The following is a 15,133-nucleotide window of genomic DNA, read 5'->3' on the forward strand; positions in this document are numbered from 1 at the left end:
GGGCATTGCAGGTGAATTGCAGAAGTAGGGCACAGCCACGAACCACTGAGCTTTGGAAGATGCTGCCTGCACTCCGGGGGACCAGAGATGCAGCTTGAGCCACCTCCTGCCACTCGTGCCCATCTCCGGAGGTGTGGGGCCATCCCAGCATTGCTGCTATCAAGTCCTGCCTTCCCACTGGCACCATCAGGCCTGAGATGGGCTAAAAAGCACCCAATAGCACCCATAACTGGTGCATCAAGCTCATCACGGGCGCTCTGAGCCATCCCAGAGGCTGCAAGTGTCCCATAACGTTTTGGACTACCAAGGTCTTCTGTCTGTGCTTGGGGCAGGGACTCCCTGGTGAACAGAGAAAGGTGTTGTTAAAGGAGGAAAAAAGAAGAGGAACAGCTTCATTTGCACAGAGTTTGCACCTTGTATTCCTCTGGTGGGAGTCACCATAACTCATACAAGATTCAATGAGTTGGGACTGCAAGAGAAGGGCGGGGAAAGGGGCTTTTATGACTATGGAGAGGTTTTATATGGTATTGTCTTCCTTAGCAGAGGATCTTAATTTTTTTGGGTGGATATTCAATGAAAGAAAATACAAAAGACAATGACTCAGCTAAGTTGGCTCTCAAACCACTGCAGATGTGTCGGCTAAGGGAGCCTGAGAGCAGGAAGGCATGAAGACCACCCTGCCAGAGACCATCTCAGGACGCTGTGGCTGATACCAAACCATGACCAGGTTTCTACCAACATGGAGGAGGAAAACACTGTAATGAAGACTTTCTGCTATTTGGATGTTCAAAGAAACACACGGAGAACCAGGGGAATGCTTCATTCGGCATCACTACATCAATGCTGTTCATTCCCAAGTGATGCCAAATTGTTCTTCCTCTAGTCAAGGTTCCTGTGGTTTTTTACCCAGACCCAGTGCTTGTAAAAGTGGAGGGAATATTTCTGAGTTGAGGAAAGATTTCCAAGGAGCCCAGAAATTTGCATAAAGTCTCAAGCTAATGGCATTTGTTTCTTTTAAAAGGGATGTCCTACTGCATGGGGATCCTGTCCCAATATTGCAGAAGAGTGCCTCAGCTTCACTACCCCTCTGTGCTCGGTGCAGCCTTAGGGGTGTAAGTAATGAAACCTGGCAGGTGAGCTCTTGTTCAGGAAACCATTGCCTCCCGCTTTCTGCCCCACTCCCTAAATAATGGTTACTGTCCTCAAAAGGGAACACGTTTCTGATGCTAACTTCAACATACCTTCACCAGCACTTTCCATGGAGATATCAGAGCTTGCACTGAAGCTGCACGGGGAGACAAGTGTCCGTTTGCTTTGGAGTGGAGGATAGACACCAAGGGGCAATTGCTTCTGAACTTCACAGCAGCAAAGCTTTCTGAGCCACCACATCTTGGTCAAAGTTTCCAAGCTATTTTGAGGTCTTGGAACAAAAAGCTTGGGTTTAGTATGAAAAATTGTCCAGCTTTGTAAGGAAGAGGCTATGGAAACCCTGAAGAAGGAGTGCCAGGCAGGAGATGAGGACAGCTGGGAAAATGGAAGGACAAGGGGTAATTTTCTCTGAAATCTGGATTGCAGGAGCAGGGCCCCTGCCCTTGCTGATGTGCTTTTGGGAAATGTAGCTCGTCCTGGAAAAAGAAAGTAAAAGCCAGGCATGTGCAGAGAGCCTCTGCCTCCGCTCAGGCTGTTTGCAAACTCTCTCTATGCTTATCATCATGTAATTGAAATAATGCGTATTGACAGAGACTTGAAAACAACTGCTCAATTTTCCTCAAAATTCAATTAAACTTCGTTTATTCTGGGGATCGATCCAATTAAAAGGGGGAAAATTTCAGATGGTCCGAGCCTTACAATCCATCTTAACACACTGTGTCTATCACCGTGATGTAATAATTCCCCCAATCAATGCTTTAAAAGCATTTAGCAGTCTTGATAATGAACTTTTGTCAAAATAGCCTTACAAAGCAATAAATGAGAGCAGATTAATATGTAGTCATAAAGCTATGAATGGTTTAACGCTTTGAAAGGGTTGCTTCATAAATTAGACTTCTTTATTTATTTCTTTATCATAATCTCTCTCTCTGATACTATTGCCCAAGGTTTTGGTAGACAAGAAGAACCTGGGCTTCTGGAGTGAGTTCCTTCTTACGAGAGAATTGGGTGGGTATGAACTAAGGATATCCAAGCCTGTTTTACGGCCATTACAGACAAGTCCCGTGGCCACCATGGGCAAAAACAGAGTAGCTGAACTAAACTTGTTGTCATAGCACTGACTTTCAGATCTTCGACAAAGGGATCTCTGTTCAAATCTCCAACAGGGCCGATTCCCACCCACTGAACTGGCCCCGTTAGACCGCCTTAGGACTACCATAAATGTATGAAAGTCCTTTCACAACTGCTGCAGATTGAGAAACATGCCCCATTCTGATACTGCAAGGGAGGTTATGCAATGGCTTTTAATTGTGGCACTTCTTTAGGAAATGCCCAGTTTAAATGTTCATCTTCCCTGTTACTGATTTAAGATATTAAATCTTCTTCTTAATATTACTGCGGCTTCAGGCTGACCCCAGCAACTCCCATCTTACTTTATAACATCTCTGGATACCATGCCTTTCTATTCGCAGCTAGAACTGGTTCTTGATTAGTTTTCTGCTTCTTGCATGTAACTGTGCTTAGAAGAGTTACCCATCGCCCCTAACACACTCTCAGTGTGCTTTTCATAAGAAGGAAATTTTCTAAAATGTCTGGTACTCCCTAGAAGTGTGAAAATTAGCAGAGACCTAGCTTAGAAATAAGAACCTGAGAGAGTACAATACTGCTCAAGACAGGAGCAGGGAAAAGGCTGCTGCTCCAAAGGTCATGATCTGCTTGTTCAGAAATGCAGATTTCCATTTTAATATTTATTTTACTTTGAAGTGCTCCGGCTAAAACTCCCTCCTGGTAAAGTCTAGTAGAGAGCAACCTGTGTGCAAGACCCCGCTGCTGGAGATGGGCAGGTGGTTTCAAATAATCTTTTTTATTCTTTTCAAGTGCCATGAAGAGTTGTTTGCAGTGTGTGTGTAGCGTTGGAGGGTGACAGCTCGCAGGAGACGGGCAGAGAGCAGCTTTGCCCGTTCCTCCTCGGGCTCTTTTAGCACGTCATTAACGCACTAGGCAAGCTGACAGCTTCTGGAAATGAACCCATATGTTGCAGACCTTCAGCTGCACTCAGGGTTTCCTCATCATGGAGCTGCAAGCGCTGTGAGCTGCAGGCAGACAGCAACAAGTCCAGGTCCCCAGGACCTTCACCAAATTTTTTGAGCATCCCACAGGTGGGAAGCCTTAAATTTGTGTATGTAAGAGCAACTGATCTGGTTTTCAGGGATGCTGTGGCCATTCTGCTCTCTCTTCTGTGCGTGGAGCTTTGCACTCGCTGTGCAAAGGCAATTCTTCATCTCCCAGAAAAAGGCACCCGGCTCTGCAGTGGAGCACAGCAGCCCTTAAACAGCTCGGAGCAGCAGCCCGATGTTTTTGAAGACACCAAATGGTGGGAGAAAAACCATTGCACTGAGTGGGAGCTGCAGGGATAGTGGAGCCTGCATCCAGCTCTCCGATACTGTCAGTCAAAGAGGTTCCATACTATTATCTTAATCCTTGTGACTTGCTAGTTCCTGCAAACTGGATATATGCCGAATCTATACAATGCTTATTTACAGACATTTTGCCAGGGCTCAATAAATGTAAAGCACACCAGCACCGCATGAAAAATGTTATCTGCAAAAAACCTTTTAGCTCAGCAGAGATGATAGTAAGTGGCAGCATTCCCTTTTTGCAAACTTTCAGTGGAAACATTCCATTTGCATACGATATTAATTGCAGAAGAAACAGGCATGCCCCTCGCCATCTAATCCGCACCGTCTTTTATGTGTTTTTCTACAAGGGTAAAGGACCCGGGATGAGCAGTGTAAATGCAGCATGTTCCCCTCCCTCAGCAATCTGCGAAGGAGGTGACCTGATCAAATTGTTGCTTTCCGAAATGATACGATGCTAATTGCATCCAGCGCCCTGCTTTTGGACTCACTTCAGACAGCAGCTTTTTCTACTGCCTCAGAAAAATATCTGTCTTTTCCCCAGCAAGACCTAGAGTCACACACATACCTTCCAGAGCAGCTCCCGAGTACACGCCCAAAATTAATGTGGGGAAATTATAACACCAGGCAAGATCATGGGGCAGATGCATGGCCTGTTAACCTGGATGGATCTGAAAAATAATCCTGCTATGCCCTTGCTGTGTACAGGATTGACATTAATGAGTTATTTTGTATTATTTCTGACCACTCAAACCTATTGCTAGGCCCTTCACGAAGCAAAAACTACAAGATAAACGTCTCCCGTGTTTATCCCCCCGGCTAAGGCAGCCACTTTGCCCCCCAGGCTTGTTTTCTCCGCAGCCTGGACATGCCCCATGAGGTTCCCTCGAGACCTACTTCTCCTCAGGGACTCTCACCAGTTCATCTTCCATTTCCAGCTGGCCATCGCGGGGGGAGCCAGCCCGGTTTGGGCTCTGAGGGACACCGCTGCAGCAGCAAGCGGAGGGCTGGGGCAGCGCCTCGGGGGCCGGAGCTGCCTGGGGGCACAGCAGCATCGCGCGGGCAACTCGGTGCCGCTGCGCTGATTTTTCCCCAAGGAAAGATTGGGCCCTTCCTTCCTTCGCCTTTCCGAGTTTCTATTTCATGTTTTCATTTCCAGTGGCTTGGTATTTTGGGGGCGGATAAGGGAGGACTAAAGTGTGTTTCAGGAGTAATCTATCCCTCAGCATTCGGTCCCTTGTGTCTCTTTTGCTGTTCCTTTGAAATAAAGGAATATTCAAGCAAACGAGAAGGAAAAAAAAAAGTGATTAAAGAATCCTACTAAATCCCAGATAAATGTATGTAAAAAAAAAAATTCCAGGTGTCATCATTACAGGTTAAAATTAAACTTATTTCTTCTGAGTATCGCAAAAAATACTAAAATACCTCTCCTCTCTGCCCACCCCCACACCTCAAAAAAAAAAGATCATTTTGATACTAAAGGTATTGCAGCAGCTTTGCAGGACTCACAGATCAAACATCATTTGGGAAATTTCAAAGGGTTGTTTCAACAGTATCACTTTCTACCATTCCCCACTCCGCATCCCTTCTTTTTATATTTTGGTTCCTGATGAAGTTTCAGCTGCTCCTGAAGTCAGTCCTTGTGTTCTTGGCTATCAAAGAGCATTGCAACATCAACGTCAGAGTTAAACTAAAAAAAAAAAACCTCTAAAAAAAAAAAAGCATCCCTTTTCCTTTGGAGATCAGAAAGTCAAATAAAAAGGATGCTGATTTGTGGAATAAAGGGTGGGATTCCCTGCTGAGACGATAGGAATCTTCTGACTTAACTGAGTTAAGATTTGAATACATTTGGCCCAGACAAGAGGAGAAAAAAAATCCATTAGTTTTGAGAAAAGCCTCACACAGTTTCAAAAGGAAATATGTTAATATAGAAATATTTTTAAAAAAAAAGATTTGTATGTGTGTTTCAGAGGCCAGGAGTTTAATACTATCAGCCAGAAGCAAAGAGAGAAATTAAATTACACAAGACTAGCACAAAGTCTTGTCTCCTACTGCCGTGACATGGATGGGGAAACAAGACAGTCCTCTAGGAGCCCTGTGGGATCTGGGGACCCCCGGCCATCGAAAACCAGCCCGGCCACTGCAGCCTGCCACGGTCTGGCACTGTTTGGCCCCTCCACAGGTTAAATCTGACAGCTTGTCCTTGCTTTGGCTCGCGCTTTGCTCGGGCTGGTTCCGGAGGTGCCCCACACCGAGGGGTCGTGAGCCTCCCCCTGCCCCTGCCTCAGTTTCCCCTTCTCTGCAGTGAGCCCAAAGTGCTGCTCTCGGCTGTGTGATAGCAGAGACCCTCTGATCCCCGCAGGAAGTTTAGTCCCCCCTAACACATCAACCTGATTTACACCAGCCTGACGCCAGACTGCCTGTCCTTCAGGATCCCCACGGCGGTCAAGCAAGAAACCCAAGCTGCATTGACGCCGTGCTTCGTGAAGCAAAATTTGCTGATGGTCCAGACGCTTGTCCCTCTGGCATATCCCTGGTGAGGGCAACGCACTCGCTAAGTCTGAGGGGGGCTGGCAGGACTGCTCTGCATCACAGGGCGCTGCTGCCGTTGCTGCCCCGGCAGTGGGGCAGGAGACGCCCACGGCCACCAGCCTGTCCTGCCTCCGAGAAAAGGCATTTTCCCACTCTGCAGCTGCCTGAGAGAGCGGATGGTAACTCGCACTGGTTGTGGCTTCCTACCACCTGAAATGTCCCCTGCTCACCACCAGCCTGGGAAAGACGTGGCATATGTGCTGTGTCCCTTCTTCCCTGCAGAGAGCTTTCCTGCTCCTCCGTGCCTGAGCGATGCTGAGGCACGTGGGAGGATTCACACAAAAATAATCAAAATAGCATGAGATTGCCCTTTGTAATGAGGCCCCAGGAAAAGCTGGTAGCTGGGGAAAGGTTCAGTCCAGCCACGGAGTGGCTGCAGGCTGTAATGTGGGGTTGTCAAAAGAGCAGCTCAGTATTAAATCCTTTTGATGGTTCTCCTGCTGAGAGAAGAGATGATATCTCATCATTAATGGAGTTGAATTAATATAAATTAGCCAAACAGCTCCTCGCCGCTTCCGCTCAGGCAGAGAAAAGGGGTTTATTGGGGAGGCAAAAGCAACGATCCCTTTCACCTCACATTCACTCCGCCATCCATAAAGATGCTGCTGACCTCGCAGTCTTATCTCTCCTCCTCCCCTCCCCTGGCAGGACCGAGGCGATGTAAAATAGAATGATTATGTGACATGCTGGGAACGTGGGGACAGTCCTCAGCACAGACCTCTGGTGACCTTTACACAAGTGACAGGTGACCTCTCTAAATCAGCCCTGGGGAGACTGGAGATTGCCAGGAGGGCTGGAGCCTCCACGGGCCCTGCGGCAGCAGCATCGCCAGCTCGAGGATTATAACTCACGGGCAGTCCAGGCTGGGGAACAGGAGACACCTCTCTGGAGTCCCAGGCTGGGCTCTGAGGGCTATTTCATCTCCTCCGCCTCACATCCTCCTTCTCCTTCCACCTGGACTGTGAGTTTCATCCTTCCACCCCCCTCGCACACAGCCGGGGACAGCACTGAGCAATTCCTGCAGCCCTGTCCAGCTTTACACGCAGGTTTCCAGCCTGCGAGGCCAGCAACGAGCAGCAGAGAAACTGCCGTGAGCTGGTCGCAAGGGAACGGCCGAACTCCTGATAAACAAAAACTAAAAAAATATCAGCGCAGTGTTTTGAAGGCAAGAAGGGTTATTTCTTTACTGAGCAGGTGATAATTATTTAAGAGCAAACCTAAACTTAAAAGCATGTTTCGGCAAGTGCTTGAAGGTGACAGAGTGTCTGTCTGTGCATTGGGGTGAAATGGTTCCCTATGTCAGAGCGTATACCTGATTCATTTTTTAAAGCCATAAAAGGCAGACAGGACAGACAATGTATATTATATTATGCATTTTTAAAAGCTACATTAAAAGAACATCATTAAGGTTGCAGAGCCAAGCGCTCAGACAGTAGCTATGTCATGCCCAAGGCTGCCTGCCCAGGTTCATTTGAATCCCTCCTGCCTATGAATCATGGCATCGGCTAACCGTATGTGTTCAGGTATTTTCTCCTTCTCCCCACGCTGGACACGGGATGGATGGCTTGTGCCATCTTATAGAGTGTTTTCTAGCCTCTTACTATCTTATTATTGTAGCTATGGGCTTGTTCAACCACAGCCTGGCAGCAACATCTACAACACCCATGGCAGGTTTTGCTAACTCCACACCTTCACAGCCAGGAGCTCTCCACCATGGAGCAAGGGGTCGTTGGGCAAACACCACCGACTGCCCTGCGAGCAAAGGCCTGGGGCCACGGTCCCCTTGGAGAGGAGCCCCACCGCGCACGCACCCTGCACGGTCTCCGGAGGCAGCGATACAAATTCCTGCTGGTACCACAAACTGGTGCAAAAACGCCCGCACGGTACGAGAGGAGAGAGTGTGCTGTTGCTGTCTGGCTTGAAGAAGGAAAAGAGAGAGAGGGAGAATTCAAATGAACTAATTTCTTGTTCTAAGACCTTTTCGCCCCTTTGCAGCTGCTTCTGATACAAAGGCAGAACCTTATCTCCCTGTTGCACGGATCCAGCGCTACAAACAACTGCCTTGTTGTAATGCACAGAATGTGTGGCATCTGACGGCAGCCTACACAGGGCTGGGATGTGAGCGGGAGGCACATTCCCTTCCAATTTCTGCCCAGCTTTTTTTTCCCCCTTCTCTCTTCCTCCCTGAGCCTGCAGCTAGCTGGTTTGCTTTCGGCATCCTCTCCCTGCACCTTACGTCCGTGAGGCAGCAGCAGTGGAAGGAGCCTCATCTTTCTCTCTGCCAAACCTCCTCTTACCCCACGCCGTGCATGGCAAACAGCCTCTTCCACCTCTGATCACAGCAGGCATAAGCAGGGCCGTGCCGGCAGCAGGACGGACATCTCTTCCCCCATCACGGGCCTCACAGTTCAGGCAGTGTTCTGGAAGGGAGAAGACGACAAGATTATAATCCATCCCATAAAGCAGATGCTAATCAAAGATGCTGGCATTTGAGCTTAAACTCTGGAGTCCTATCCTAGCAGCTCAGATGTCCAGGCCTCTAGTACTATAAGGTGTCTCTAAGGCCCCTGTCATAACAGCATCATCTTTACAATTTTTAATACGCTTATATTCAAGTTTCACTTTGAGGTAGGAAACTGCTAGCTTAAAACAGAGCGGAACAGTATTGTCAACCCCAGATGTTCAAAGCAGAGAGTCTGAGCCTACAAGTATGCACTTCACCTGGAGAGAAGACAGACAGATATTTTTTCCTCTTCATTTTTTCAATCTGCATTTTGACTACTACCTGTAATGTCCTACAGAAACCAAAAGGTAGTAGTTCTCTGAACAAATGTAGTACTTGCATGTAAAAAAGGAGGAAAAAGGAGACCAGACAAATACAGGAATATTGCCAAAGTCTTGCAGTCATGTGCAAGGCCTTAGAAGAAAGTTTGGAAGAAAAAATAAGTTAATACTGGAGGTAAATGAGAAGTTCAGAGAAATTCAACATGATTTTATGCTGCAGTAAGAAGGAGAAGAAATGAGTTAAAATGTGAAAAATCAAGATCATGGATTCCAGGACTAATAATGAGAGTTTCATGTTTAACCCAGCAGTTGTCCATGGAGGAGGGAGACCTGGGCTCTCAAGCTGGCCATACAGTGTAACCGGCAGCTTGACTGAGAGGAATTGCCATTAGTGATAGGCAGGAATGAATGCCATTTTACTAAGCATTTCAAACCTCATCAGTCATTGCTATTCAAGAAGAGCAACTGAAGCTGGGACACAAGAAGAGAAGTTTACTGGGATGCTGAGGGCCATCAAGAACTTTTCTAGACAAACATGAAGAGCTTGGTTTGCTTAACCAGGAAAAAAAAGAGGCTGAGAAGTGATACAATCATCCCAGGGTCTATCTGCCCAGGCAGGAAAACAATTAGTTGAATTGAAGGGGAAAGCTGGCAAAGATCAACTGCATAGAAACTGGACATGGATACATTTAGGTGTGAAAGGTAGAGTTGGCTTCTAGCCATCAGAACAGGAGTACTTTTGAGGACCCTTCAAACATAAATAGTGGAGGAGAGAGAACAAGCTGCTTGCACATAGTTTGAAGCCAAAGATCCTGTAATACTGGTGCTCAGGCAGAACATCAGCCTCCATGGGACCAACAGTGCTGCAGGTCACAGCACTGGCTAGAAAATCCTGTGATCTGCCAGCACATGCTCCAGGAATGCAGTGGGATTCAAGGTCTCCACACCTGCTGAAGTGGGAAGCACTCCCCAGGAGGCATCTGAGTAGATCCCCCTGAGGATCCCGTCATTCCCTGGCACGAGAGGTCTTCAGGGAATTAAACTGGAGGTGATCTCCACCATCTCCATCCCACCTGGAGTGCTACACGCAGCTCTGGAGTCCTCAGCACAGGAAAGACATGGACCTGGTGGAGCAGGTCCAGAGGAGGGCCACAAAGATGATCAGGGAGATGGAACGCCTCTCCTGTGAAGAAAGGCTGAGAGAGTTGGGGTTGTTCAGCCTGGAGAAGAGAAGGCTTCAGGGAGACCTTACTGCAGCCTTTCAGTGCTTAAAGGGGGCTTCTAAGAAAGATGGGGACGGACTTTTTAGCAGGGCTTGTTGCGACAGGACAAGGGGGAATGGTTTTAAACTAAAAGAGGGTAGATTTAGACTAGCTATAAGGAAGAAATTTTTTACAATGAGGGTGGTGAAACCCTGGCACAGGTTGCCCAGAGAGGTGGTGGATGTCCCATCCCTGGGAACATTCAAGGTCAAGTTGGATGGGGCTCTGAGCAACCTGATCTAGTTGAAGATGTCCCTGCTCCTTGCAGGGGGGTTGGACTGGATGACCTTTAAAGGTCCCTTCCAACCCAAACCATTCCATGATTCTATGATTCTATGTCCACGCAAACGCTTTTCAGTCTCCCACAATTTAAAAGCTGGTGATGCTAAGGCAGGAGGCAGGAGGCACACATCTCCTCTAAGGGAAGGAAACATTTTCTTGAGTTCATGTAGTCCAGGTAGTTTGAGAAAACTGTTGTTTCCCCTGCCATAATCACGCTGCTGCCACAAATACCTTTCGTGCCACACAGAATTCTTTCTAAATGCCCCAGATCTGGAAAGCGGGAGGAGACAGAGAGAGGGAGAAGGAGACAATCGTAGCTCCGACCCACTCCTCCGCATTGCAGAAGCAGGAATTTGCTCTCCAACTGGAATGTGGCTGCTTAATAGGGCCACAGAAGCGAAGAGGCTGCATCTGTAATGTTTCTGTCAAAGCAAATGAGGTCATTAACAGACGAGTTCAGTGATGGAATTGTCTCTCGTAGTATTTATTATATGGTCCTTTTCCTGACACCTCCCACTGAGAGAATATTAAATATTTAATGCACACCAAGGCTTTGCTCATTTTTCATTCCCACTTCAGCATTTCAAGTCGGCTCCAATCTGCTGCTAGCTACAAAGTCGACTGGACAATGGACCATAATGAATTAACTCTTTGGAAGCCACCGTAACATTTACAGGACTGCCGAAAGACTGGGTGCTTTATCATCTCTGACTCACGCGTGTGCTCTAGAATTCAATCCTCAATTCATTAAAACAAAGTAGGGGGAGGAGGGCAAGGGTGGAGAATTTGGGAAATAGGTTTCAGGAACCATAAATAAATAAATAATGAAGGGGGAGATGGAAATGTTAGCCTGTCAAGGTGACAGGGGTTTATTTACTCATTATTTCTAGAGCTGCTGTCTCCAAAAATGAAGGTTGCTCCTGTGCAGCATAACAGTCTTCAAAATCCTGAGCGTCACATCCAGAACGAACCACTGGTCCTGGGATAAAGTGGAAGCAAGACCTTTGAGAAATAGCTCACAACCCTGGTCATTACAAATCTAAAACAGACCACCAAGCCAAGCAGAGCAGGATGTTTCCCATGGTATGGTACTTGCTGCCCATCTGGTCAAGCAAAGACAAAGTTGGTCCTGCCTCGTAGCCAAGGTTTCCCAGGATGTGTACACTGTTTAAATGTCAACCTGAATGTCTAAACTTCCAACTGTGTCTTCAAAAATCCCTGTCAAAATGTTTAGTTAGATGATGCTTTAAGAGGAGAAGGCCTGTCTACTAAGAACATGCTCCTCTGTGAGGCTTTCACTAGATGGTTCTGGTGGTTACGATACCTACAACTCTTTCTCACCACCCCTTTGCCCAAAACAAGAGAGTCTATGTAGAAAACTATATGGATGTGATGTCTACAGGCTGCTGGAGATATGGTTAGCATGTGGAAGGGCCCATCAAGGTGCCATCTGTCCGGGCTTCAGCTGTCCCACCTCCTCCATTCCCTGCCAGAGGAAGGATTTACAAGCAATATTTTCCCAGGGCAATTATTCCCTTTATTTATTGCTCCTTTTCCATCTTCCTACAGCATCACCAGATCTGCAGAAACTATCATGCATGCGGTCCCAGGACCACACTGCAGAGAAAGGCACAAAAATACAATCAGGCTGTTTTCACCCACAAGGCAGAAATTTCAAGGAAATCTAACTGACATACACGTTTACTTGAAAAAAGATCCACTGGCAAATTACTCCTGCTTTTAGACTTTCAAGCTCCCATTTGCTTATCTGGTTAACACTATCTGTCACTTTTACTGAGATACCAGGAAATCTGATTCCCACTCATGGTGCGAAAGCAACCTGTATGCGCTTGACCTTTTTAATGTTTTGTAATTTGATTGGGTGGCTATTCCCATATTTCCTTGTCACCAGCCCTAGTAATCTGAGAGGCAGAAGTGGAAAAGACAGCCAGTAAAAATACAAGCAAACACAAGTGGGAATTAGTTGAGGCCTTGGGATGCCAAAATTACTCAAAGCTGCATCCTCACTGAGAGCGCGGCCAAGGCACAGCTCAGCTCAATTGTACAGCCGGGGCTTGCCACAGTAATCTTACAGTGTCACCCCACAGTCTTAATTCAAGGCTCAGATCCTGGGCTCAGGTTGGAGCTCTTTGCTGATGAGCTTTTAGCAGTGTGATTTTTTAAATTTTTTTCCTGTTGCTCTGCCCAGAAAGCCAGAGAATGAACACAGTTATAGCAGCATAACCCTATATATCCCTTACACTAGGGATTCATCTCATAGGAAAGGCTACGTTGCATATTGGTACGAGAATGTTAATAAAACAAATTGCAAATTACAGAGGTGCCTTAGGTCTGTTTTCTGACCATTCTACCTCAAAACTGGGACTGCTTAAATGAGCAAAACAAAGCTGGAGAGGAACAGGTATGTCAGTAAAACCACTTCTAGGCTGCTCTTATTCTGCATCCATTAAGGCAGTTGTGCAGATGAAAGCCTGCACAAGTGCAAAGTCCTTCTGCAGAGACACTGCACTTTTCCGTGTATTTTCCCCATCTATTGAATGGAAACAGTTATGAGGGGAAAGCGTAACTTGGTACCTGAAGTCACAAATGACAGGTTCCTAGGAGAGCAAAGTTTAAAAATAAACTTTCTTGAAAATGCTTTCTACACTCAGCCCCTCAAAACTCAAATTCCCCGTGTGGCTTTATGTTGAATAAATCACAGTTCTCCACAATTAAAATTATTTTAATTCCTGCACCAGGAATCCCAATGAAACACCACACATTTCCTCATAAGCCCTTGTGGCACACAGGCGTTTCTCTTCTTACGGCCACAGGCGCTGGGCTCTGGGTCGGAGTTTAACAGCATCTCCTGCTGCCCCTGCCCGAGGAAAGGACGTAACCAGTTGTTTGGTCTCTGCAGAGTGATCCCAGAAGCAGAAGCCCCATTCGTTTTTGCTTCCTTTCAACAAACCTATCCCTACAGATCGATTCCAGCCCGGCGCAGAGTGCTGGTAAATATGCCCGCAGTAGCTGCAGCAGTTGGTGTTTTCAAATATTCATCTTTTCAAAGGATGGCTTTTTCTCCCTCAGCCCCTTAGCAGAGAGCTTTGCTCATTCCTGTACTCAAATTGCCTGCCATAGATATTCAGTTTTTTACTTAAAATGTCTCCTTTTCACCCCAGTGACTGTATACAGAGAGACAACAACAAAGAACCTCCCCAAATTAGTGTACATTATGGCAGCCGTTCGGTTTATTTATTTATGTGGATTTGGCCATTTCTTTCTCCAGTCATTAATAAAGTGCAGTGGATTTGAATGTCTACAACTGAAAACGGCTCCTCAAGGGAGCCTGCTGCTCGTGGAATGGCTGCTTGGCTTCCAGTGCCTTTCACTCACTGCTTGGAGTGAAAAATAACTATTCTTCTTTTCTTCATTTCACCCATTTGGTAAGGGATCAAACACAGGCACCAAACTTAAGAGCAGAAGGAAATATCCTCCATGTTAATATAAAACCATTCCTTTGCCACTGGGCATTGCCATTCAAAACCAGGGCCAAAATCCAGTGCGAAGGCCAGCATCGATCCTCATCTGGGTAATAGGAAGATTTGAGTCTTTTCCGATACAATGGAGCAAAACTTCAATCGTTTGGGACACAGGATCATCCCAGAGAAACAGCCAGCGAGATGAGTACACGGAACAGCTTAGGCTGTAAGTGTTTAGCTCTGTTTTTATAAAATACCTAGCAAAATGGGGCCTCCAACCAAGGATTTAATGATCCTGAAACACGTTATTTTAATAATTGCTGTATAATTGAGTCAGTATTCCATAAGGCGCATACCCAGAGACGCTCCTGCCCAGCACAGAGTATTGCATACAAACATTGCAGTTGAGCCCTCTCTTAAAACCCTCACATTCCAGTTTTGGAGACCTTGATCAATCTTCAATCCCATTGTAGGATCCTAACATCCAAATGACCTTTCCAGGGTACAGATGCCCTGCATTTTGCAACATCAGATCCTTTCTCTGTTCTCTGCCAATAATTAGCTGTTTCAGGGACAGAACTTCCCAATCCATTTTGGAGCAATCTTTGCTGTCTCTGGAAGCGTTGCCTGTATCCCAAGGAATTCCAGCTTAAAGGATTCTTGGAAACCGTAGGAAATGTGCTGACTTTGGTCCCAAAACTTTACATGCTTTCAGTGTCTCTATGCTGGTACTTTATTTTCCTGAAGTCAAAGATGTTGCTCACTGTTTCTTTGTACAAGCGTACTTTTTTTAAAAGAAAACTTGTTGAATCTGTCCACATTTTGCATTCAAGTCCTGATTTGGAATAGTTTAAAATTCAGGGGATATTGAACAGCCTCAGGGATCTGGCAGGGCAGATAAGCCAGGAGAAGGAGTAAAGACATGACAGTAGTAACCATCAACTAATGCCAAGATCAGAGTGACATTTGGGCTTTAAATAAAGCACATTTCCCAGGACTAGAAGGATAAATGGTTATAGAATATTCATCAGGTGTGTCATTATAGTGATATTTCTCTTTATGTGATAGAGTGCTCAAGGACTGGGGTGCAGGGACTAATGTCTGGAGATGGGTGTATCCTATGCTACAAAAACCAACGTACTAAGACTAGTCTGCACTTACTGTG

This window comes from Calonectris borealis, chromosome 17 (genome assembly GCF_964195595.1).
Source record: "Calonectris borealis chromosome 17, bCalBor7.hap1.2, whole genome shotgun sequence".
Lineage (NCBI taxonomy): Eukaryota > Metazoa > Chordata > Aves > Procellariiformes > Procellariidae > Calonectris > Calonectris borealis.